Raw genomic sequence first — 24588 nt, forward strand, 5'->3', positions numbered from 1 at the left:
GAGCGTCTCCACACACGCAAGTCGGCTTTAACGTGGTCGAGCCATCTAGCACGTTGGGCCCATCCATTCCTGATGCCGGTGGAGTTCTGGAATTTCATTGCATAGTCGTGCGGTATCCTTGCGACGTGGCTAGCCCCCCCCCCTAGCATCCTAATTTTCACCAGGTATAACATGGTATATAACATGGAACCCAAGCAACAATGTGGGTTGGCGGTTTTCATGACCAATTTTGGTCTTGAATGCCATTGTAAGAAACTAATACAACCCAAATTGTTACTTAGGTAATAATTAGTAAATTTATCATACATATGCTTAATTGTTTTAAGTTTCAGTATTATTGAGTTCACGACCGAGTAATAACTTTTCTTAACACTTATGTTTAGTGCTTTTCCAGTTTCCTTATTCGCATTAGTTGGCTCAATTCTGTTTTAACAACAGATCCTGACCGTATTAAATGGTTCACAGACCGTACTGTAGGCATAGTTTCTGTTCAGGTGGTATTTAGATATACCGAGACCGCTCCTAATTCTGTGCAGCTCCTAATTCTGCGCATTTTTCTTAGTATATGTTTTTTTTAACATTGCGCATAACTATGACCATTGAGTTATTTTTTTATACATGCCTATTGAATATTACACACAGGGCCATAATATTTGATAGTGAAATAAATTAAACTGAAACTAAAAGTATTTTATATGTCAGAAAACAACGTCGTTAGCACCAACGCTAAAACTGTCATGCTAGAAAATTAACAAATTTATGATCGAAATTCCTTGCAATGATCAAATTACCCAGCATAGTTAGAAAGAATAATTAGTTTTAGTCATGTTTTAGACAAAAAGAGTGATTGCATGCCTTGCTTTCGTTGGAAAAATGCGACGCAGTAGTGGGCAGATTTAGGCACAGATTTTTTATTCATGTTCCAAATTCTGCGCAGTAATGTATCCTTCGAAGAAATCGCGAAAGAATACCTCAGCCAAATGGCTGACGTATAGAGGCATGAAAATTCAAGTAGAACTTTTAAATTGCATTGATTAGGATCCTGTGTTGCGACTCGGGGTCCGAACATACGAGCGCCAATTTATGGAACCATGTTTTCTGATTTTTTTAATGTCCATGGAGCTGTCAGGCAGTGGCGAAGTGGTTTATACATGAAAACACAATTTTTAATATTTGTCTAAAGTGTATTATTCAGTATGCAGAAAACCCGAATCAACTCGCCCTTTATGTTATCGACAATAAAATATTTAAAATAAGCCAATCAAAATGATAACAATATTCCTGTGCCACCTGGACAGCACAAGAACACCAAGATTTATTTATGGTAATGGCTAATGCCGGATTTTTGACGTGCTTTTAGCGTATAAAAACATAAAAAACATGGTATGAGTGTTTATTGTTACTTTTTGGGTGCGCAGAATTAGGAACAAACATGCGCAGAATTAGGAACATGGGCAAGAAAGTGCGCAGAATTAGGCACCGTGGATAAGTTTACAAAACAAAAAATATTCTCAATTGTTGGTCGACTTTTAATTCCCATGTTTTTTTCCCAGATACTATAGACCGTAGCACTGCACGTTGCTGCTATCACCGTTATTAATTTAAGTCCAGAATACTTATACTAGCGGAAGAATCATCAAAATGTCTTAACTGCGCAGAATATGGTACGTTCACGGTAATATATTTTTTAGCAAACCTTTATAAAACAACGATTAGTTCACCCAAGCAAGTATTGTTTGTAGCACACAATATCTATATTAGAGAGGTGAGCCAAGTATAAATTGTAATAGTTTTATTGTAAAGTAATCTGCCATTCACTAGTTTTAAGGTTCAATTTTCGCTAGCTCACGAAACGCTTTCCATTGTTTACATTCTTTGAGTGACGTTTCTCCTTAGTCCCACAGGTTAGCTGATGCTAGGAACGGATTGGGGTACCATTGACGAAGGTGCACTGCAACAGATTGTTGCGACAGGTCTGATTAAAGTTTTGTATATCGTCAGTTTTGTGCCACGGCGTATGTGCGTTGATCGAAGCGTCTTACGAAGGGAAAAGTAGAGTCGATTTCCTTGAATGAATCCGTCGTTGAATCTCTTTACTCGTATGTATTATTGTTGGCAGTTACCAGAGATCCCAAATATATGAGCTTAGTAACCACTTCCAGTGATTAGAAGACAATAAAACAATATAACTTCTAGTTCATCGCCGTCAATAGTCGAAAGGAGGCGACCGTTGTTTTTTTCTGGAGCCTCTTCCTACCATATATTTGGTTGTCAACGCATTGATTTGTAATCCAATCCTCTTAGTTTCCGTTTTTAGTCTGGCGTAGATTACTTCCGCCGTCCCAAGCTTTCTAGTAATAATGTCGATGTCGTCTGCGAAGGCTAGAAGCTGACTACTCTTACTGAATATCGTTTCTCGGCCCACACGCCGTATCACACCTTCAATAGAGATGCTAAATAACACATAGAACAGTCCATCCCCGTGCCGCAATTTTCTGCGCGATTCGAAAGGACTCGAGAGTGTCCCCGAAACACGCACGTTCCACATCGCTCGATCCAGGGGAACTTTGATCAGCCGCGTCGCATTATCTGCCATATCGCTCTCGCGCTCGATTGTATCGTATACTGCCTTGAAATCTACGAAACTATGATGCGTGGGTACGTTGTATTATCGATATTTCTAGAAGATCTGTCGGAGAGTAAAAATTGGATCCCTAGTAGCACGGGCCCTCATAAAGCCCGCCTGGTGCTGCTCTTGATATTTGGGGATATACGACGTTGCAAAATCTGGGAGAGCACTATAGATGGGGCAAACCACACCTTCCTCCATCCACTTCTCCGGTAGTTTCTTCTCTTCCCAAATCCTTGAAATTTTACAGTGAAGTGAAGTTGCTAGCGGTTCTTGACCACTTTTATAGAGTTCTGCAAGGAGTTGGTCTATTCCGGCGGTTCTATTATTGCCGATTCACATAGCGAATAGCTCGGTTTTGAAGACCAAAAAACTGTTATACTTCTATGATTTTGTGCGTTATTTACTCACCCATTCTACGTTCATGGATAATTGTAGTCCGCAGTGATAGATTAACTTTTTCATTATCAGCTGTGCAAATCTTATAGGAGAAGAAAAGCCGACTCTTTTATTCATACGGCCTAATATTTCAAATTTTTATAATCTATTATATAAGTTGGATCTGCAACCAAAACGAGGCCCATGACAGGACGCCATGTTTTCGTGGAATCGCAGCTCATTACACGCTTTACACAAAGCTGAAACTAATATAAGGGCGCCTAAACTGCACCTAGTGTTTTAGTTTTAATTTTAGTAGATAATCTCCGATTTGATTAAAATTATTGATAGAAGTTATAGTTCAATATGGAATTAGACTATATTAAACACATAATAGACTTCGGTTCAGTAATGTTCAAAAGTCAAAATCGTACAATTCAAACACTTTCGTTTGATCTTCAATCATGAACCTCCTCTGTCTGCTGAACTGTTTCTATTAACAAAGGCAATTTTAGGTTGGAACAAAACATAGTCTGAAGGGACAGTTTCATTGAGTTCGAATTCCCCTTTCTGAAGCTACTAGCTATCAACGAACGGGATAGAGAATGTAGCAACTCTGTCGCAACACCTACAGAGGGATTACTTTTTATTCCACTGCTGCGAATTCATTCATACGATGAAAACTGTCACATCCGGACCTTTCAATACCATGCATCGAGTGTGTCAAAGAAATCCGTGAATGAGCTATTTTTGGATCCACAATGGAAATCAAGCCGACGTAAATAATAAGTTCTGTGTTGTGCCGAGCTGAGCCCCCACCGAGCAGGCAAGCAAAGAAAACGTAATCATGCCGATTGAAGACGCAGCCCGACGATGCCAGCCTTGCCAGGCAGCCAGCCAGTCAGCCAGCCAGCAGCCGTCGCGTCGTTCAACCGATGAACTCTTCTATTGGATTGCTTTCAACACTATACATAAAGCGGCGCATAAAAGCACCCTTGAGTTCGGCGGCTGGTACGTGCGTCGTCCCGTGCTCTCGGAATGACGTACATACCGACAACCATTAGAGCTTATATTTTGTAGGAAGTTTATTGTTCCTTTCACTTCTTCGGAAATCTATCCGGAAGCAGAGAGAAAACCGTTCTCGTAGACTTGGTCATGTAAATCTGTTTCATGCTTAAATCTCAGGCTGCGGCGGACGACGGGGAAGAGTTGAGTTTGAATTTAACGAAGGAAAAATAAGAATAGATAATTCTAGCACGAGTACAGTATAATTGTTTTCATTTGAAAATTTCTCTTATAGTTAGTAGACAATTTGCAATTTTCCTACGATAATACTTAGTGGTATTAATGGCTTACTTTTAACCGAAGACACATAACGACAGGAATGTTGCAACCACTTGGAAACCTTATCAGTACTATCCTATTCGCTATCCTGGTGGGAAGAACACGATTTGGTGAAATTTGATTAATCACAGTCTGGTGAATTTCACGCCGAGCTCTCTCTCGAGCGTCTGCAATCGTTGCCGGATAGTTGAGTAGGAAAATTTGCGTATCCGTTGCTGTAATCGGAAGGAATTATATCATCAAATTACCTCGGGGCACTTGTAACTGAGTGATAGTCTTGATGATATTATCGTGTTTGTTTAAGTAGCCCCTTTTTGGTGATGTATATAATCGGTACATTTTTTTGATTAGTTTTTCATTCGAGTGTTCAAATGATGGATCATTGTTGGTTCAATCATAAATTTTGTTTATTACCTTTCTCTCTATTAAAACAATTTGTTATATTCTTAAATTTACTATCATTGGTGTTATCTCAAATGTACAATGCAACAGATGAAAAGAAATTTTCTCCAAAGCCAACGCTAATCGGATTTCAAAAATAAGTCCAAGTACCTATCACATCGTTCCTCCTAACGTCATTCCTTCTGCTATTTGCCAAGACGCGGAATCCAATCTTACATGTTTACATCACAGATTTCCAAATGCGGCTCAACGGTTTCCCCTCAAAGACTCACTCCCAGAAGGTAAAACGAAAGCGTCATTAGTGCAGAAGTAGAAGACACACAATAATTTACACGGATTTTATGGTTTAAATATTTTTTTCCTCTTTAACCAAGGGGGAGTTTCAACCTATAGGAGGTACGTGTGTAGATATCTATGGCTGAATGTGCAGATCCACTACAGAGAGACAGCGAGTTACGACGAGGTCGTCGTTTGCACATTTCCGTTGGGGTTGCGAATGCGGGAGTACTTAATCTGCTAAATCTTTTCCACGGATTCACCGGTCGACCGTTGTGCTCCGGTGGCCATAGATTGTGAATGAATTTCCATTTTCCATAGACTCGATTTTCGTTTCAATATATTTTCTTTTCCGTTAGTTTGTGGTATGTAGGTACATTGCGGTAATTTGCGGATTTCGCACTACCGGTAATGGTGGAAAGTATCTCCTTAGAATCCAATGAAGCTTAGTGGGTGCAAACCGCGCATTTTCCTATCCAAATTCCAATTTGTAAATACCAACAAAAACTATACCGAGTTTTCAAGTGAACAAATTAGATGATCAGATTTTGTAAAACGCTATCAACTTTTATGAGTATTTAGCAGTTTCAATTTTCCTGTGCCGCATTTCAATATAATTGAATTTTTAAACTTTTCAAGCGGTTTTCCTGATACTTTGTTATTACCCGTATAAGTACATTTGCAATTACCTACTTTTAATGTTTTAAACATCATACAATTTTTAACAACCGTATATTTTCTCCTTCCACAGGTAACTAGCACGCGTGAGGTGTTGAAATCAGTAAGCGTGGAAAGCAGGCTCACGGAAGGAAGGACGGAGCCTTGTAATCATTGCTCGTTTCGTAATCAAAGTAAGCGATATCGGAAGCAGCAAAATTGCAATAATGTAAACAATGGGTGGTTTGTTGTGTTGTGTTTGGCCTCTAAGCGATGAAGAGCGTGTCTAGTTCGTGTTTCTGAACCTGCGAAAAACAGGCCAAAATGAGCCCAAGTGTGTAGATTCGTGCACGTACGGGGAAGGCTGCAGCAAATGTTTTACGCCGTGGGTTTTTCCAACCAGTTGATGTGTCAGCTGTTGCCGGCTAGCGGCGGAGGTGCAGTTTCTGGCGTGCAGTAATATAGCTAGTGGTCCCCAAAACAACGGAGACATTGTGCCGAACAATCGCAATGATGACGTCCCGATAAACGATGACCCTTTTGTGGAGAATCGAACGAAGTCGATAAACGATTCGGTGAGAAACCGTTTTATTGGATAATCGAACGAGGAATCAGACAAACCGGAGTGCTGTCAACTTCATTTTGCGCTCGTCAGCCACCGGTCGCTTCATTTCGGGAGGTGAGTAATAAGTTCGATTATATTTCTCATGAATTTTACTACCTGCGTTACAGTTATGTTTTTAATTCTGCACTCTAGTCTTTAGTTTTTATTTTTTTATTAATAAATCATTCAGCGCAGTTTTGTTACAAGTTCAGCTATCTTATGCTTATTTTTATCATTATGAGTACCATCAAAGTCACAATAAAGGACTCCTGAAAATAATTTTGATTATTTCCAATCATAGAGATATTTTTAATTATTCTTTTGTCTTAATATAGACAGATATATTGCAAATTTTTAATTGGTCATACCGACTGTGAATTATTGCCGCAAAGACGATAATACGAAATAAATCTTGTATGAATAAGGTATTGATACCTAGATGCAGTTTAAAATCAACATGGGGCTAAAACAGAGACATCTCGTACCAACTGTTCTGATTATCTGTAACATTGTTTTCGTTAGGAGTATTTTTGTTAATAAAAGTTAAGTGATACTCCGGACCCTCATGGTTGGATCCTTCGCGTTTAAATCAAAAAGTCTCGCTACTAGTTTAGTCATCATATAAAAACTTGATTTAATCGATCGGTCATGTGCTCTGACGTACCTAGACTAACCGTCCTCATCAGTAGCCTAGAGCCGGGTTGGCTCGAAGTGACACTATTAAGCAGTCATCTCTATTCAACTCGATCTTGGGCCACTTTTCGCTAATTTCCCAAACATCTCAGAAGTCGCAAATCACTTTCGACCTTGTCGAACTATTTTGCACGTTAAGTTACCCTGTTCCTGGTGATGGTGTGGTTGTTGAAGTGAACTGTTTTCGTCGCGTTTTCGTCCGGCATCCTTACGACGTGCCCGGCCTACCGTTGCCTATTGACTTTTGCCAGACGTTCGATAGGAATCTCTCCAAGTAGTGCATGTAGCTCGTGATTCACTCGTCCCCGTCACTCTCTGCTTTTAGTTTGTACTCCGCCAAGTGATGTTTACAGTATCTTCCGCTCGAACCCGAACACAAAGTTAGATTGAAATTAGACTTCAATTAAGATTAATTTGAGCTTGAAGCATTACTGCTTGTACGTACATACTCAACTGGGATTTGGTCTTAAATTGGATTTGAAAGCGGAATTAAAATTGGACATAAAATTTTACTTAAAATTGGAATTAAACTAAAGTTGCAAAACGGACACAAATTTGGACTTGATATTGGATTAGAAATTAGATTAATTTAAGCTGAAGTTTTACCACATTACGAACTGAATATTAGACTTGAAACCGAAATCGATTTGACATAAAATTGAATCGTAATCAGTCTTAAAATTAAGCATGGAATTGGTTCTTTAAAATGAACTTATTGGGCTGTAAATAGGACTTAGATTAGGGCATGAAACTTGACATGAAAGTTTACTAGTAATATAAAGTACAATTTTGTATTTCACTTGAAACTAGATTTTGAATGAAATGAACTCAAAACTAAAGTTGAAATCAGACATGAAAATCGGAATTTGAAATCGGTTTAAAATTAATCTTGAAATTTTACTTGGAACCGGACTTGACAATGGATGTGAAAATGGATTTGAAATTGGACTTGAATTGAACCTTTGCGCCACCGCTTCACCTCTCTATAAAGTAGTCTGATATCTAGTTTCGTTTCGCTCTTTTAACTTCATCATTCTGCACAAACTTACTCAGCGATAATATTGTTTTTGCATGGCTGCTCTTGCTCCTGCCGTAAAAAAGTTTACGTCATGACCATGATAGAATCCACACAAGGATAAAAGAAACAGGGAGATAAAACTTTTATAAATCCAAAGGTTTGTCCGACTTCTGTTTGATACCGTTTACCGTGGGATTTTCATTTTAAGCTGTCTTCCTAAAACTAAACTATTGGTGCTGTCCGACCAATAATTTCTGAGCATCAGCACGGCTTTGTAAAGCTCTACAACAACTAATTTGATGGTGTTTGTAAACTCGCTAATTTCCAGCATCGAAAAAAGACGCCAAGTCGATGCGATTTATGATGACTTTAGCAAGGACTTCGACGGTTCCACATGCGCTCGCGGTTTACAAAAGGAAATGCCTGGGATTGCCCAACTGGGTTACTCAGTGGATGTTGTCCTACTTAACTGATCGCTCAGCCTTTGTCAACATCAACGCTGTTAACTCGTTTAGTTTTATGATACCATCGGGTGTCCCTCAGGGTAGCCATCTTGGGCCCCTAATTTTTATTCTCTTCATTAATGATCTGTGCAGTAAACTGCGCTCTTCTAGGCTTATGTACGCAGACGATTTAAAGATATATCGTGAAATCAAAACCACACTTGACTGCGGCGCCCTCCAGGAAAATATTCGTTCTCTTCTATACTGGTGTACATTGAACGGTATGGAAATCAATGCTTCAAAATGCTGGGTTATATCATTTAACCGCTTACGCGACCCCCTGCATTACGAGTATAGTTTAGGACACAGTGGCCTGCAGTCTCAAACTGAGTCCAGCAAAAAGAACTTTATAAGATACGTGTCCTCCCGTGGAACAATGAATCTACCTCCATACGTCGAACGATGCAGGCTTATTGATATCGATACATTGTCAGCCAGGAGAAAACTACTTTAGTGAATATTTGTTTTCGGACTAATTAGCGGCGATATTGACTGCAGTCCTCTTCTTAGCCTGATACATGCCCCTCACGGGCAACTGCATAACTACACTCTGCTATGGCATCGTCCCCACCGTACCAACTATGGTCACAATGAACCGTGGGCTATGTTCTGGAGACCTTTTACACTTGACGTGAAACGTCAAGTATATTTGATTTTAATATTAGTAAGGCTGTAAGGTACTAACTTTGTAAGGTTTAATATTAGGTACAAAGTTAGAATTAAGGTATTAATTTAGTAAACAGTCTGTGAAACTAATGATGCAACTAGATGAATAAATAAATAAATATTTTTCCTGAGTTGCTGACAAAATTTACTTATATTTTCTTATAAAAATATTTGCTCTATGATGGTTGGTTCGTGAGATATAAATTTTTAATAAGTAAGTAAATGGGCCGAAGAGTCCTACAATTTGTGAGCAAAAACAATATTTGAAAAGTTTGTCGGACTATTCTTGCCCATTTCAAAAATTCATAGCTCTTAAACCAAGCATCGTAATTTTTTTTCATGAAAATGCTAGCAAAATTTCTCAGCAAATCCAGCAAAAGTATTGGTTGTAACGTCACTGATGCTAAGAAAAATTATACGACATTACGAAGAAAATCTCATGGATGTTTGTACCGCTACGAATCAAATTTGCACTAACCAGTGGATCCTCCGGTATGTATATCATGGTATATCATGTTTTCCTCAATTTTAAAGCAGTGTACGATACAGTTGAGCGAGATCGACTGTAGCAGTTGATCCACAAGTACGATCATAGATCGAACCCGTGCGATCAGCGGCAGAATATTTGTATGTTTGTATGGAATATCATCAAAAATGTTTTGTTGAAGCTCAAAGCATACAGAAACCAGCGGATAAACGCATCGACAGAAGCTAGCTAGAGTGAGTCGAAGTAGGAATCTGCTGTGACAGCACGACGACTGTGAAATACCAAGGGTGAAATACTCTTGGGTGGACATTTGGATGCATTTTGAGCCAGCCGATTTCCCGGAGATATTCCAGATCGCAGTGGGATAAGTCATAAGTAGCAGATGAAATAAAACTCGAAATCTGCTTAACAAAAGTAATCTATTTCAACAACAACCGTTTCATGCTAAACTAATCCGTGTCCTCAAATTAAATAAAAAGAAGAAAACTTATCCAATTTAATTCTATTATGTATATTTTATTCACGACAGATACGTATTTCGCCTACGACTTGCAGGCTTCCTCAGTGTCTGTTTTCCTTCACCTTTTCAAAATTTGTAGTTTATTTCATTGCAAATTGTGGGTATATCACAATAATTATATGAAAACTGTGAACCTTGCTACAGATAACTGGTTGTTTTATTTAGTTAATGCCAATGTACACTTAATTTTATGAATGTTTCTATAGTATTTTTAGCAGCTTCCCAATTAAAAAGAAAAACGGTTTAAGAGCTCATGGCGAAAACAACGACTTTTCGATAAAATCCAAGTCCTAGATGGCCGCCAAAAATTTTTTACTCTATTTGAAAAGCCAGTACTTGTTCTTTACAGAACCGTGCAATTTGTTAGTTGTTAGTTAGAAAATATCATGATATAGATCTCAAAGTTCGCTAAAAAATCCACATTTTTTAAACTGTCGGGTGGCCCCTCGGCGAACCAGGGGTTCACTGTTTCGAGGTATTAAAAGTGCAATTCTCATTTTTTAACCATTTTCAACCAATCAAGTACAAAAGTTCTAATATTTGAAGACCTCGCGCCAGTAGTGGCCCCGTTTCATCGAGAATTACTCACTCATATTATATGAGACTAGCTCATGCAGATTCAGCAAAAAGTCGAAATTCTTCTTTATTTTCCCCTCTGGATTACTGTGTGCCGTTTCGAAGTTATGCCAAACGACGCTAGCTGTGAAAGTCAAGTATGTCTTCACTTTCATTTTCATTAAATTGCCTATCTTCGATACTCCTGCCTGCTCGATAGGAGTCGCAGTCAGGCCGATGATCGTGGGTTCAATTCTTTCTACACGGAACCGGTTTGCTTAATCAGGTCGGAGGCCTATAGGCGATCGAAATTAAAGATGTAGCAAAGACGATAAGGCGGCACCATGAAATGAACGGGCGATAATGACATTACCGCTACTGCCAACGCGTGGCAAACAATCGAAATAGTTTATTGAGGTTAATGACTTTCTATTAGCTCGCTGCTTCGCTTAGCTGATTCAATTCCTAAAATCACTGCTATTGATAATGCATATTTGAGATTGTCATCAAATCAAATAATAAATATTAAACAAGAACAAAGGTTCTCTTTACTGTAAAGGTACCAGTACACTGTTTGCTGAATCATCCAATATTTGATCTATTTCATCAAATAAATTTGAAAACCCGTGTACTGATCCAACCAAATATTCGAACAAATTTTATTTTTCAAAATGTCGCCGAGCTTTTCCAATAAAATTTGGCGGTTTGTAAAACAGTGTAATATGCCAATCAAATTAAATTTGTTTTCGTAACATTTTGCGCTGTTCGCCGGTTTGTTTGCTTGAAACTTATCAAAAAAGCTCACAATGTTTATTATTTGAACTGCTGTCAAAATCGAATTTGGTACAGGAAAAATCGTGCAGAAAGGGAGTTTTGCAAAGGAAATGACACTGGAAAAAATCAGGACATTATTAAATCAATAGTGAAAAGTTAAAAAGATTATGAATAATGAGGAGATCACTTAATAGACCTGTTTTTCGAACATGATTTGTTTAACGGGAAAATAGCAGTCATTAACTTTTCGTCGGAGAGCCTAATTTCGAAAGCAGTTTTTGGACCCAATAGCTGGGGTCTGGTTGTAAAAATATAAATACTGCCTTCTTCTTGCCAATCTGAACACAGCGAATATATTTTCATTAACAGAATTTTTGTTTCAAACAAAAAAACTGCTTTTGAAATTGGCAGAATCGATGACGACTAATTTCACCTTAAATACCCTCTAAAATTAGGCACTACCACGTATATAATACTACATATGTGAAACATTATTCTAGTAAATCTAGTAAATAGTCAGCATGTAAACGTTCATTTCAGGATCGAAAGGCTACATTCTGTTTCTGTTAACATGGATAATTTACTAGAAAATATGAACAATAATTGTATGCATATCCACCTTTTCACGCGCTTAATGGCGGCTAGTGGGTACATTTTTCGACAATGTTTATTTGCTTTTGGGAACTCCGCTCACGTATGCTTGAAAGTTCTACAACGACAATTAAGGCTGGAAATATTAACTTAACGTGAACAAAGCCAAAAGCATGCTAACGTTTTCCGAAAGTTGTATCCACTAGCCGTCATTACGCACGTGAATAGGTGGATAGCTGTGTGACATTCAATTTTATTCTGGTTTTGTGTGTCGCAAGAAGTGCGCTGTAATCGCACAGTGATGCGCTATCCAGCTTTTTACACCATCTGCCATAATAACGGACGGTATCAGGATTGCTAATGTGCGACTAATACAGTGCATCGTGTTACAGTGTTTGTGTGCATCGTGAAAAATTTTTCGCAGCGAAAAAAAATTTGGAGATGCAAACAAACCGCGTATACGTATACGCGGCGAACTGTGCGTGCGGTAAATGTCAGCAATCTCTATAATACGTACTAGTACTTCATGAACTATGTACATTATAGCAAAAATTAGACTGCAAAAATGAAATACTGCGGAAAAATAATGTCCCAAATTTATGTGCATGCATAAATTTGGGACATTATTTTTCCGCAGTATTCATTTTTCTTGAATAGTAGGGGTATAGATTACCGGGTAATAAGCGCTTGATTAACTGTTATTCAACAGAAATGTTTGTTGCATATATCTGGCATCTGCTTACGACCTTTTGAAAAGTTTGTGCCGAACTTATTATATACCAAGCAATGCCTTTATGTAAAGAGCATTTTAAGCAAACTGTGAAACCCTCCGAGGGTAATAAGACGCAGTTAGCTCCCGACAATCAGTGGGAAACAGTGAAAAAGAAGAAGGCCAGGAAGAAAGAGGAGGATCGAACTCCACCGAAAGTGGCCAGAAAAAAGAGGAGCAAAGGCGATGCCCTTATCCTCAAAACTGAGGGGCTGAGCTATGCAGAAGTTTTGAAGGCCATGAGAGGGGATGAGCAGCTGAAGGGTCTTGGCGCGGATGTACGGAGTATCCGCCGCTCCCGCACCGGCGACATGATCCTTGAGCTCAAAAAGGATGCCACTGAGAAGGGTTCTGCCTACAAAGTGCTGGCAGAAAAGGTCCTTGGTGATGGCATACAGATCCGCGCACTGACGCCTGAGATGACTCTCCAGCTTAAAAACCTGGACGAGATCACTGAAGCGGTCGAACTGACACGAGCTCTCAAGGAGCAATGTAACGTGGTGGTGACTACCGAAGCAGTTCGTCTGCGCAAGGGACCGGCGGGAACCCAGGTAGCTACAATAAGACTTCCACTGGTAGACGGGAATACAGCCCTGAAGGCGGCCAAGCTGAAGGTGGGATGGTCCGTATGCTCACTGAGCGTGTTCCAGCAGCCGGAGGCTTGCTTCCGGTGCTTTGAGCGAGGGCACAAGTCCTGGAGCTGTAAGGGGCCTGACAGAAGCCACCTGTGTAGAAGATGTGGCGGTACGGGCCATATAGCGAGGGACTGTTCGGCGCCGCCTAAGTGCCTGATATGTACAGGCCAACGGGACGCTAAGCACACAACAGGAGGCTCAAAGTGCCCGGCAGGCGCGCCTGCGACTAAAACACGGGCGTAGTGCAGGTAACACAACTAAACTTGAACCACTGCCATGCGGCCCAGCAGCTGTTATACCAAGCAGTTACTGAGTCGTTGACGGACATTGCCATCATCTCGGACCCATACCGCATCCCTGCCGGAAACGGTAACTGGGTCTCGGATAGGTCCGGGTTGGCGGCTATATGGACGACAAGCAGGTTCCCGGTTCAAGAGGTTGTGTCAACTGCAGACGAGGGATTTGCGGTTGCCAAAATGGGTGGAGTGTTCTACTGCAGCTGTTATGCTCCGCCGAGTTGGTCGATCGAGCAGTTTACGCGGATGGTAGACCAAGTATCAGTTGCGCTGACTGGTCTAAGGCCGGTGGTTGTGGCGGGCGACTTTAACGCTTGGGCGGTTGAGTGGGGAAGTCGTCGCACGAACCATAGGGGTCGGATTCTGCTTGAGGCTCTGGCAAAGCTCAACGTAGACCTGGCCAACGTCGGCACCATAAGTACCTTCAGCAGGAATGGTGCAGAGTCTATTATCGACGTGACATTCGGCAGCCCTGGTCTGATAGGAGACTGGAGGGTAGACAATGGCTACACTCACAGTGACCATCAGGCGGTCCGCTATGGTGTTGGTCAGATAACGAGGCGGCAGGCGGCGGGTAGAACCAACACTCCAACCACCCGTGGGTGGAAGACATCATACTTCGATCCTGAAGTATTTGTGGAAGCGATCCGAAGAGAGTGCGGTGATCGCGATATGCCCGATCCGAACGCTGATCATTTGGTTGAGGTGCTGTCGCGAGCGTGTGACGCCACCATGCCTAGGAAAAGCCGACCTAGGTATGGTAGGTCACCGGTTTACTGGTGGACAGAAGAAATTGCGGAACTCCGCGGAGCCTGCTTTCGTGCAAGGAGAATTATGCAAAGAGCTCGTTCGGACGAGGGCAGAGCAGAATGTCGAGTAGCACTAGTTTCTGCACGCGCAGCGCTTAAGAGTGGGATAATAGCTAGCAAGCGAGCCTGCTTTGAAAGGTTATGTGCCAGTGCCAATGCGAACCAGTGGGGTGATGCCTACAGGATCGTAATGGCAAAGGCCAAGGGCGTGATGGCACCCGCAGAGAGATCGCCAGAGATGCTGGAGCGGATCATTGAGGGCCTCTTTCCGCGCCACGAGCCAAGGCCCTGGCCTCAGGCCGCTGAGTCGTCCCACGGCCGACGTTCCAGTATCTCAGACCATAGCGTAGGATGGTCGGTCTCCGTGCCGAACATCCAAAGTAACGTGGGCGACGGTGGTTTAGAGGTCGGGGAGGAAGTAACGGTTACGAACGAGGAACTCATTGAGATCGCTAAATCCCTAAAGGTGAGCAAGGCACCGGGATCAGACGGAATCCCGAATATGGCCCTTAAAGCGGCTATTCTGGAGACCCCCGAATTATTCGGGGCAGTAATGAGTAGATGCCTGGAAGCTGGCAACTTCCCGGACAGATGGAAACGACAGAATCTGGTCCTATTGCCGAAGCCGGGAAAACCTCCGGGTATCCCCTCGTCATATAGGCCGATCTGTCTGCTCGATACTGCCGGCAAGGTGTTGGAAAGGGTTATCCTTAACAGACTCGTACAGTACACTGAGGGTACAAACGGTCTGTCAAGGAACCAATTCGGCTTCCGAAAAGGCAAATCTACGGTGGATGACATCTTGTCTGTCACTAAGACAGCCGAGGTGGCAATCCAGCCCAAGAGGACAGGTATTCGTTATTGCGCAGTTGTCACGCTCGACGTGAGAAATGCGTTTAATAGCGCTAGCTGGGACTCCATAGCCAACTCGCTTCGGAACGTCCAAGTGCCGGTGTCGCTGTACAGGATCCTGGAAAATTATTTCCAGAATCGTGTGCTATGCTACAACACGGAGGAGGGTCAGAAGTGCGTTCCAATCACCGCAGGGGTTCCGCAAGGTTCCATACTGGGCCCGGTGTTGTGGAACGTCATGTATGACGAGGTGTTGAAGCTAAAGTTCCCGGTAGGGGTGGTGATTGTCGGCTTTGCGGATGACATCACCCTGGAAGTCTATGGTGAATCTATCAGAGAGGTTGAGTTGACGGCTGCCCACTCTATAAGCATTGTTGAAGATTGAATGCGATCCAGGAAACTGGAGCTAGCGCATCATAAAACGGAGGTTATCGTGGTGAACAACCGCAAGTCGGTACAGCAAGCAAAGATCAGCGTCGGGGACTGCACTATTTCGTCAACGCGGTCCTTAAAACTTCTGGGAGTCATGGTCGACGACAAGCTCAAGTTCGGGAGCCACGTCGACTATACCTGCAAGAAGGCTTCCACAGCTATTTCGGCATTGTCTCGTATAATGTCTAATAGCTCTGCGGTATATGGCAGCAAACGAAGGCTATTAGCCAACGTGGTCCAGTCTATACTTAGGTATGGCGGGCCGGTGTGGTCATCGGCGTTAGGTACCAAAAGCTATCTAGCCAAGCTGGAAAGCACCTATCGTCTCATGTGCTTGAGAGTGGCGAGTGCGTATCGCACAGTTTCACATGACGCAATCTGCGTCCTAGCAGGTATGATGCCTATTGGCATTATCATCAGCGAAGACGTAGAGTGCTTCAACCAACGAGGAACTAAAGGCATACGGAGTACCACAAGATCGGCCTCGATGACCACATGGCAGCGGGCATGGTCTAATTCCACAAAAGGTCGGTGGACACACCGACTTATCCCGGAACTATCTGGGTGGGTCAACAGGCGCCACGGCGAAGTCAACTTCTACCTGACACAGATTCTGTCAGGGCATGGTTGCTTCAGACAGTATCTGCATAAGTTTGGGCATGCGGAGTCCCCCGTTGTCCCGAATGCGTGGATGTTGAGGAAACGGCAGAACATGCTTTCTTCATATGCCCTCATTTCGCGGGCGCGAGAAGCAGCATGATGGCAGTGAGCGGACAGGACACTACTCCGGATAACTTAGTCCAAAAGATGTGTTCCAGCTCGGACATCTGGGGAGCGGTCAATGCGGCTGCTACCCAGATTGTACTCGAGCTACAAACCCACTGGAGAGCCGATCAACGGCGAATAAACAGCCTAACTACCATAGTCCAGTAGTTATCTAAGCGAGTGCATTAAGCACAATACCCCTCCCTGAAGTAATACCGATAAGGTGGTGCCAGGGGGGATTGAGGCTGGAGACTCGAGTAGGGTTTTAGTGGGTCTGGATCCTCACGCCCCATTAGGGGGGTCGGGATACCTAAACCCCACTCCCTGAGGTATCTTCTCAGGTGTCTGATAGTACCGTATCTTCTAAGGCGCTCAGCAGATTTCCCAACTCGTAAAAAAAAGAGCATTTTACGTGACAAAGCGACATGCTGACTTGCTGATATCGATGTTGCGCTTTCCCTGTGCTGTGCTGGTACTTTGACAATCCGCAGATGCCCCACGGGAAAGCAAAACAGAGCTGCCACAAATACAGATATTTGTGCATACATAAATTTGGGACCCATCAATTATTTCAGTTGCTGTGATTCCTGGCGCTACTAATGTTCCTGAATTTTAAAGTAGTCCATAAACTATTTATGTTATTTAAAAGAATTGGTGAATGACCAATTGGTTAAAACCACATTAAATAGCAATAAGCAATTATTGAAAAGATTAGATTGAGAAAATTAAATACTCCGGAGAAAACGGTAGGGTCCCAAATTTATGCATGCACAAATATCTGTATTTCTGGGAGCTGTGAAGCAAAATCAATATCAGCAATGTTGTTATGGTTCGTAAAATGGTCAATTCGGCTGATATTCCAATACCAATATCAGCGACACGGCTGACATTGGTATTGATATTAGTGATGTCCGAAATTTTTAATTATTCGATTGCCGATTAATCGATCGAGTAGGCACTGGTCGATTAGTTCAGTATTCGTGCTAGTAGTAGTGTTCGACATCGGAACGAAAATTGAGGTCCGGGTTCCGGTCCGGTAAAAATCGGCACGAATTTTCTTATTCCGACTTTATTCCGGTCCGATTTGGCTCGGTTCCGGTTCCGGAACCTGAGCAGAGCCAAATCGGACCGGATCATTAGTCTTTATAGTCGGAATAACAAAGTTCGTGCCGCCTTTTAACCGGAACCCGGACTTCAATTTTCGTTCCGATGTCGAACACTAGCTAGTAGTATTCGACTATAAATATTCGAATATTTCGTTAAATTATTCGATTAATCTTTCGATTATGAACGATTAATGGGGATTATTCTCATTTTTTTAATCTTATTTAAACTATTCGCTTAATGAATTACTCGTGTCGGCAGTATTCGATTACAAATTATTCGATTATTCCATGCTGTAATCGATTAATCGAGAAATTACCGGACATCACTAAATGTAGAAATTGAATTTACACTCAAGTCGCTTTTTACGCGAAGGATACCTCCCGCGTAAATCAAAACCGCGTAAATTCCGAAAACCGCGTAAATTCTGAAAACCGCGTAAATTCCGAAAACCGCGGTAAAAAAACCGCGTAAATTCCGCTTAAAAAACAAAATTTCGCGTAAAAAAACTGTGGATTTCAACACTACGTGTAAAAATAGACGTTTTGACCACATCCGCGTAAATTCAGAAAACCGCCTAAATTCCGAAAACCGCGTAAAAAAAACCGCGTAAATTCCGAAAACCGCGTGAAAATAGTCGCGTAAAAAATCTCGTAAAAAGCGACTTCAGTGTATATAAATTGCATTTTTTCATACCGCAGTAATTTGTATTAATTATTTTGAATTAATAATAATGCCTGTATTAAAACGTGTTTAAAAAAATTAAAATGGCTTTCAGCTTCCTGTTAAATGAATTGCCTCACTTTGCGAGCGTACTTTTTTTTGCGTATTTGCTCTGTTTGATCTGCACAGAAATCTGCTGGCGCAAACATTTTCGGGCCGAATGTATTTGATAATCTCACGAATTTCATGCTGTTTTGCAAACAGTGTACTGGCCCCACAAAATATGTCAAAATTTATTTGATTTTGTAACACGGGTAACGTCTCAGATCGAATTTTTGACATCAAATTTGACAAACAGTGTACTGGGCAAGACAAATATGTCTGTCAAATACCAAAATTTGCCCAAATTCTGACAGGAAGAAAATTTGACGATAAAGCAAACAGTGTACTGGTACCTTAAGATTACTGTGTTAAATGAAATAGCTTCTGGCACTCTGGCAGGTCAATAGCCCACATCGAGTGACACCAGCATGTATAGAAAGCCCCAGCGTGCTCCACCACGATGACTGACTGCTGGGATGGCCTATTTTTTTCGAAGCGGAGAAGACTGTCTGATGAACTACCGCGTTTATTCTGCTTCGGTTTATCTTGCCTCATTTATACGCCGCTTCCTTTGGACTTGAATTGCACAAAAAAAACTTGTAGTTATATTCATATCGCTTCCCTCCTCAGAGTCGTTGCTGGGGGCGCCGGCTTGTTGTGAATAATAAATGATAGGAAAAGCGCTGGTCAGTTGGATGTTTTGAAGCTGAAAATTTGCTTCGCAATTTTTGTTTTAGAATGGCAAAAGGCAAACAATTTTTGTAAATTTCGTTTACGGAAATACTTATCCTATTTCTGGAAATCTTATTAACAACCTCTTTTCACGACTTTATGAAACATATGATTCAAAAAAATATTTTTTTTTCGATAAAATGTGAAGTTTTTTCAATTAAATCCACTAAAGATAATCCACTGCTGTTCGGCGTGACACTTTATTCCCTCGAGGGAAATCTTGTCTTTACGGAACGATATTGTTTTTCTTCTTCCTTTGTTAGGATCTTGAAGATACGACATCTGGCTTGGAGCATTTTACTTTTAAATCACAACGAGAGAAAAGAAAACCAAAAAAGTTTCATGGAATTAATAACGAATTTGTATAATTCTCCGTTTAATGAAACGCCGTTATTTCTGTAGTATTACTTTTCAATTTTCTCTGTGACACCATAATTCTCAACTTCATACTGCACTCACAATAATTTAATGGTGAGTCAGTGAACTTTTCTGTAGCTCGTTAGTTATTTCAATCGCGTCGCTTCTTCGAGGTCAAAATTCCTTTGCCTAATGTATCGATAGAGTTTGCGTATTTTGCATGGAACAATTTATTAGACAGGGACATCCCTATTCGACGGAATCAAAACAACGATAAGTGAAAGTTTAACTAGTGAAATTGAAACTGTCGATAGCTGTGTTTTTCGATTTCGTTTAGTCGATGCGATGGTACAGGCACTGTATGAGTGCTGAGGAATAATTTACACGCGAACCTTATCGCCAACGTGCCGAATGAATGAATGAATGCATCGTGCTGTTTTGTTGATCTGGCGATTCGATTCCATTGTGTCACGATTGAAAGCTATATCGGGGTCTCTAACAAGGAAAGGAAATTGAAAACGCGCCAGCTTTGCTTGTTGCTTCCGAGTTATTTGGCGAGTTACTAAATGAAAACATCCTCCCATCCGTTCAACCGGACTGGAAGGCAAACCATTAGATGACGAAAACAATGTTTGTACGGCATTTTTGTGATGTTCTATTTATAATAGATGGTGCTTTATCCAATATTGTTTGTCAATTCATTATTCTTAATCATACATACATTATTTTTTGTAATGGAATATGCTAAATTATGGATAGCAGTTTGGATATTTTGAATAAAAAAAATTATATATAAATTATTTCAGCTTTGGACCATCCGTAAACCATCAAACAGTGTGACACAAAGAGTACTAATAACTGGCTACGATAAACCACATAAGTTAGCGGGTTTGTACTGCAAACTACATGTTTTTATTTGTTTTTGTTGATATGCACTATTTTAATTTTATTGCTTTATTGTACGAAATGGGCCGGAAGGCCTTAGAATTTTATGAAATTTCCTACGTGAGAAATTGTTTTCTGGAAATATTTCCACGTATAATTTTCCACGGTGGTGGAAACTCCAAACTCTCCTAATTTGTTAATTTTCAATCTTTTAGTGATAAGAATTTCTAGATAGCGTTTTTTGTTATCGCCGGAGAACTCGATTTTCCTAAACAACGTAAAGTCCGCAGAACATAAGTTGCATAATTTGGATAATGCTAAATAATGCTTTGTGGATTATGGATAATGGATAATGGATTGATGCTAAATAATGCTCCTAAGAACGAATTAAACCTCTTTTAAATTTACTTGTAAACTCAAGTCTTTTTTTGCACATTTTTTAACGATTTTCGAATTAACGTAGTTCTTTATGACGATTTTTGAATTAATGCGTTTTTTTACATCATTTTTCGAATTAAAGGGTGTCCCACATCAAATCAGCACCACGGAAGAAACTCTGTATAAAATTACCGAATTGACCGATCCTTTTCAAACTTTCAGACAAGAAAATATAACCCATTAGTAAGCTTTTGGAACGTTTGTTTCATTCAACTTCAATACCATACCCGTATGCTCACACGTTACGCTTAACTCTACTCAAAAAGTTTTGTACAACCTAGCTGCAGCTTCATCTGTACGGAAATCCACTTGGTCTTCATGTCTTCATCAGACTTGAGCTCCTTGGGATGCTTTTTTTTCGATGGGCCTTATCCGGTGCGTTGGAGGCGTTCATGTCCTTGGGTACAAAAGATACTCCGTTGGCTTCGTACCACTCCAATACATCCTTAGAATATTGGCACAAAGGTAGATCCGGCCAGAAGATCGAAGGGTCCTCGTGTTGCTTCGACAGAGGAAGCAGATACTTCTGTGGATACTCCTTGAGGTAGATCTGCCCGTTTACAGTCCCGGTAGTCACGAACGACGTACTCCGTTTGCCACATGATGTATTTCTTGGCCAAATCATATATTTCTTGGCAAACGATAAAAGTTTCTGCATCATTAATTCCTCCGGAACATCAAACTTGTGCTGGACGGTGAAGTACAGTAGCCTCGGAAGCTGCTGGAAGTCCGCCTTGACGTAAGTCTCATCATTCATGATGAGAGAGTTGAGGATTTTCCAGGTGCTTGCGCAAAATATATTTGCGACGTTGCTTTTCGGGTGACGCCATTTTTTCCAATTTTCGAAAAACTGACCGCGATAAAAATAGAGGGTAAACAATACACTCTAAACTACTTCTACTCAAATTTTCAAGAGAAAATACCCAATGGGTAATTTTCTACACCATTTCTTCCGTGGTGCAATTTGATGTGGGACACCCTTTAACGCGGTTTTTTAAATCGTTTTTGGAATTACGCGGTTTTTTCAGCGATGTTTAAAGAGGTTTTTCGGTTATTTTTGAATTCACGGGGGTTTTTATGACGATTGAATTAACGCGGTTTTTCTACAACATTTTTAGAATTACCGCGGGTTATTTTTTAAACGGTTTTCTTTTACAAAAAAAACTTGAGTACCTAATGACTATATGCGGTCATGACGTAAACTATTTTTGGAAAGGTAGGGAGTGTGAAGCGAAGAATGCGAAACGAAGAATTAATCGGATGAAATGAAAAAAAACAGGTTTTGACTAAAAATATATCCGGAAACAGGCAGGTGTGGTTCGCAACCACGCTCTCTCAGTTGGTACCCGAGTGTTTTACTACCTAAACTACCGCCACACGCTTTATTAGGTTATAGGTTTTTTTCTTTATTATCGAGATTTTCAGCCGTGGGCTGGTTCATCTCGTCGTGCTTTATTAGGTAGTCTAATATCTCATTTTGTTTTATTCTTCCAATTATAACATTCCTGTTTACGCATCACATACTTCCCCATGCGACGATATTTGTATGACTGCTCTTTATTTTTACCACCGAGAAGATAGACTGTTATCTACTTGGTCAATGTGATGATGCAGAGCAGTGCGTTACCGACGTTCGTCACGGTACCACCGCGTGTGTTTTAACACTTTTTTAAATTTACTTGTATATGACTATCAGCATCTTTGGCTTGTAGGACTCGAATGAACACATTGCGTTTAAAAAGTCCTAATAAACTAATAACGACAACAACAATCTTTGGCTCGTATAGCACATGACTATACGCGGTCATGGCGTAACCTATTTTTGGAAAGGGAGGAATTGTCTGATGCGAAGAATGATTAATTGGATGAACTGGAAAATTTGACCAAAAATCTATCTTTTCGGCCGTAGAAACGAAGAGTAGTAGAAATTAATTTTTTCCTTTTTCTTCAAATCTTTCATGGAGAATGGCATCGTAGAAAGTCAATCGTAAAAAACTTATTCTTACTAATTGTAAATTATAATGATTTGTTTAAAACGAACATACGAACGATAAGCATACGGACATTAGCCATAATGAACGCTAGGCATAATGGACGTTAAACATTTTTTTTCCAAACTTCGATTATTTATCTCTAAGCCTCGAATCGACCCACCGGGTTTGTACCGAATAGCCGAATAACAAATAACCAAAATCATCTAAATGACCAAATTTAAAGAACTATCTCAGAAGGCCGAAATTGTTATTTGGCCGAAGCACGAGTGGCCGAACCGCTATTTGGCTGAATTACAAAAAACCTAAACACGAAAGGCTGAACCCCTACTTAACTGAATCTCTCCGAAAACTATTTTCTTGAATAATATTTGTTGATAAAAACAATGTTTTAAGGTCAACGTTAAACTGCTTAAGCTACCATCTAAATAATTTAAAAAATATGTTCATGCATTTTAGAAAAATAACAAGGAAACTATATATATTAATGAAGGAAAAACGTATTTCGTAAAATACTGGTTTTTTAGTCTCAGATGCACATACTGTGCACCTTATTTTTTATTCTGAAAATATTTGTAGTATAAAAGATAGAGCATACATGACTCATCTTTGATACATCTTTGATCATGATACATCTTTCCTACCTCTTAAGCGCAAATGAGTTACGCTCATTATTCAGCTTTTTACGCGCTATAATGGCAGACGCTATAAATTGTTTTCGTAATATGCGAACAATCTTTCTGACAACTCTGCATCCATCAAATCTGGCACTCTTTTCCTGTACCGCAGAGATGTTATTTCTTTCATTTACGCCATGAAAGGATAGCAAAAATGTGCGAAATGTAAACAAAACTATTGCTCTCCTTCTTTTCGTAAACGATAGAAAGTGCAACACTGAAGAAGAAGAAGACACAGAAGAAGAGTGCCCAGATTTGATGGATGTCGAGTTGTCAAAAAGATTGCTCGCATATTATGAACACAATTTATAGCGTCCGCCATTAAAGCGCGTAAAACGCCAGATAAGATGCACCATCTATTTACCATGTCAGTAGCAAACGTTTGATTCAGCGCGAGACGGCCGCAGTCGGAAGCGGAGGGGGGGGGGCCTTTCCCAGTTGGCCTCGAGGCATGATGCTGGTCTATCAAGCCAGTCGTCGCATGTTCGAATCTCGGCTCGCAGAGACTGTTAAAGTCAATAGGATCGTAGCACTAGTCCCCCAATTGTTCTGTACTCTAACAGCTGGCTGCGAAATCTGTCGTATAAAATCGGTCGTAGGTTAAGTAGGTAGCACGGAATGTAGCAGCTAGGCCATTGTACTATGGGCGTAGCGACGGGGGGGTTTTGGGGGTTCAAACCCCCCCCCCAGAAGAAAATTTGTTCTACATTTTCAAACCTGAAATTTCACAACCATCAGTTTAGAGGAGGACCCGACAACGTCACTTTCAATTGCAAATCGTCACTCGACAATGAAGCAATGAAGCTTCTTCAATCAGTGTCAGTAAAACGGGTTTCACTTCAGCATGACGATCGGTTTTAAAGTTTCATTTTCACTTTTCTATCAAATATTCAGTAGAAGTTCAGTAACTTTTAACGCAAATGAAGTGTATTTGCGTAACATTTCCTATATATATGTCCACGCATGTAATATTCAATTTTCGTG

At 40.7% G+C, this 24588-nt stretch overlaps 1 protein-coding gene across 4 annotated transcripts in view; it reads left to right on the forward strand.

The window, feature by feature from the left end:
* LOC128737669 (neurabin-1) overlaps positions 1–24588 on the forward strand; it is a 141289-nt gene that overhangs the window by 38486 nt on the left and 78215 nt on the right. For all 4 annotated transcript variants that reach the window (XM_053832347.1, XM_053832350.1, XM_053832349.1 and 1 more), the window contains one exon: positions 5781–6365. The gene's annotated coding sequence lies outside the window, so the exon portion shown is untranslated. The remainder of the gene's footprint in view (positions 1–5780; positions 6366–24588) is intronic.

Source organism: Sabethes cyaneus, chromosome 2 (assembly GCF_943734655.1).
Source record: "Sabethes cyaneus chromosome 2, idSabCyanKW18_F2, whole genome shotgun sequence".
Lineage (NCBI taxonomy): Eukaryota > Metazoa > Arthropoda > Insecta > Diptera > Culicidae > Sabethes > Sabethes cyaneus.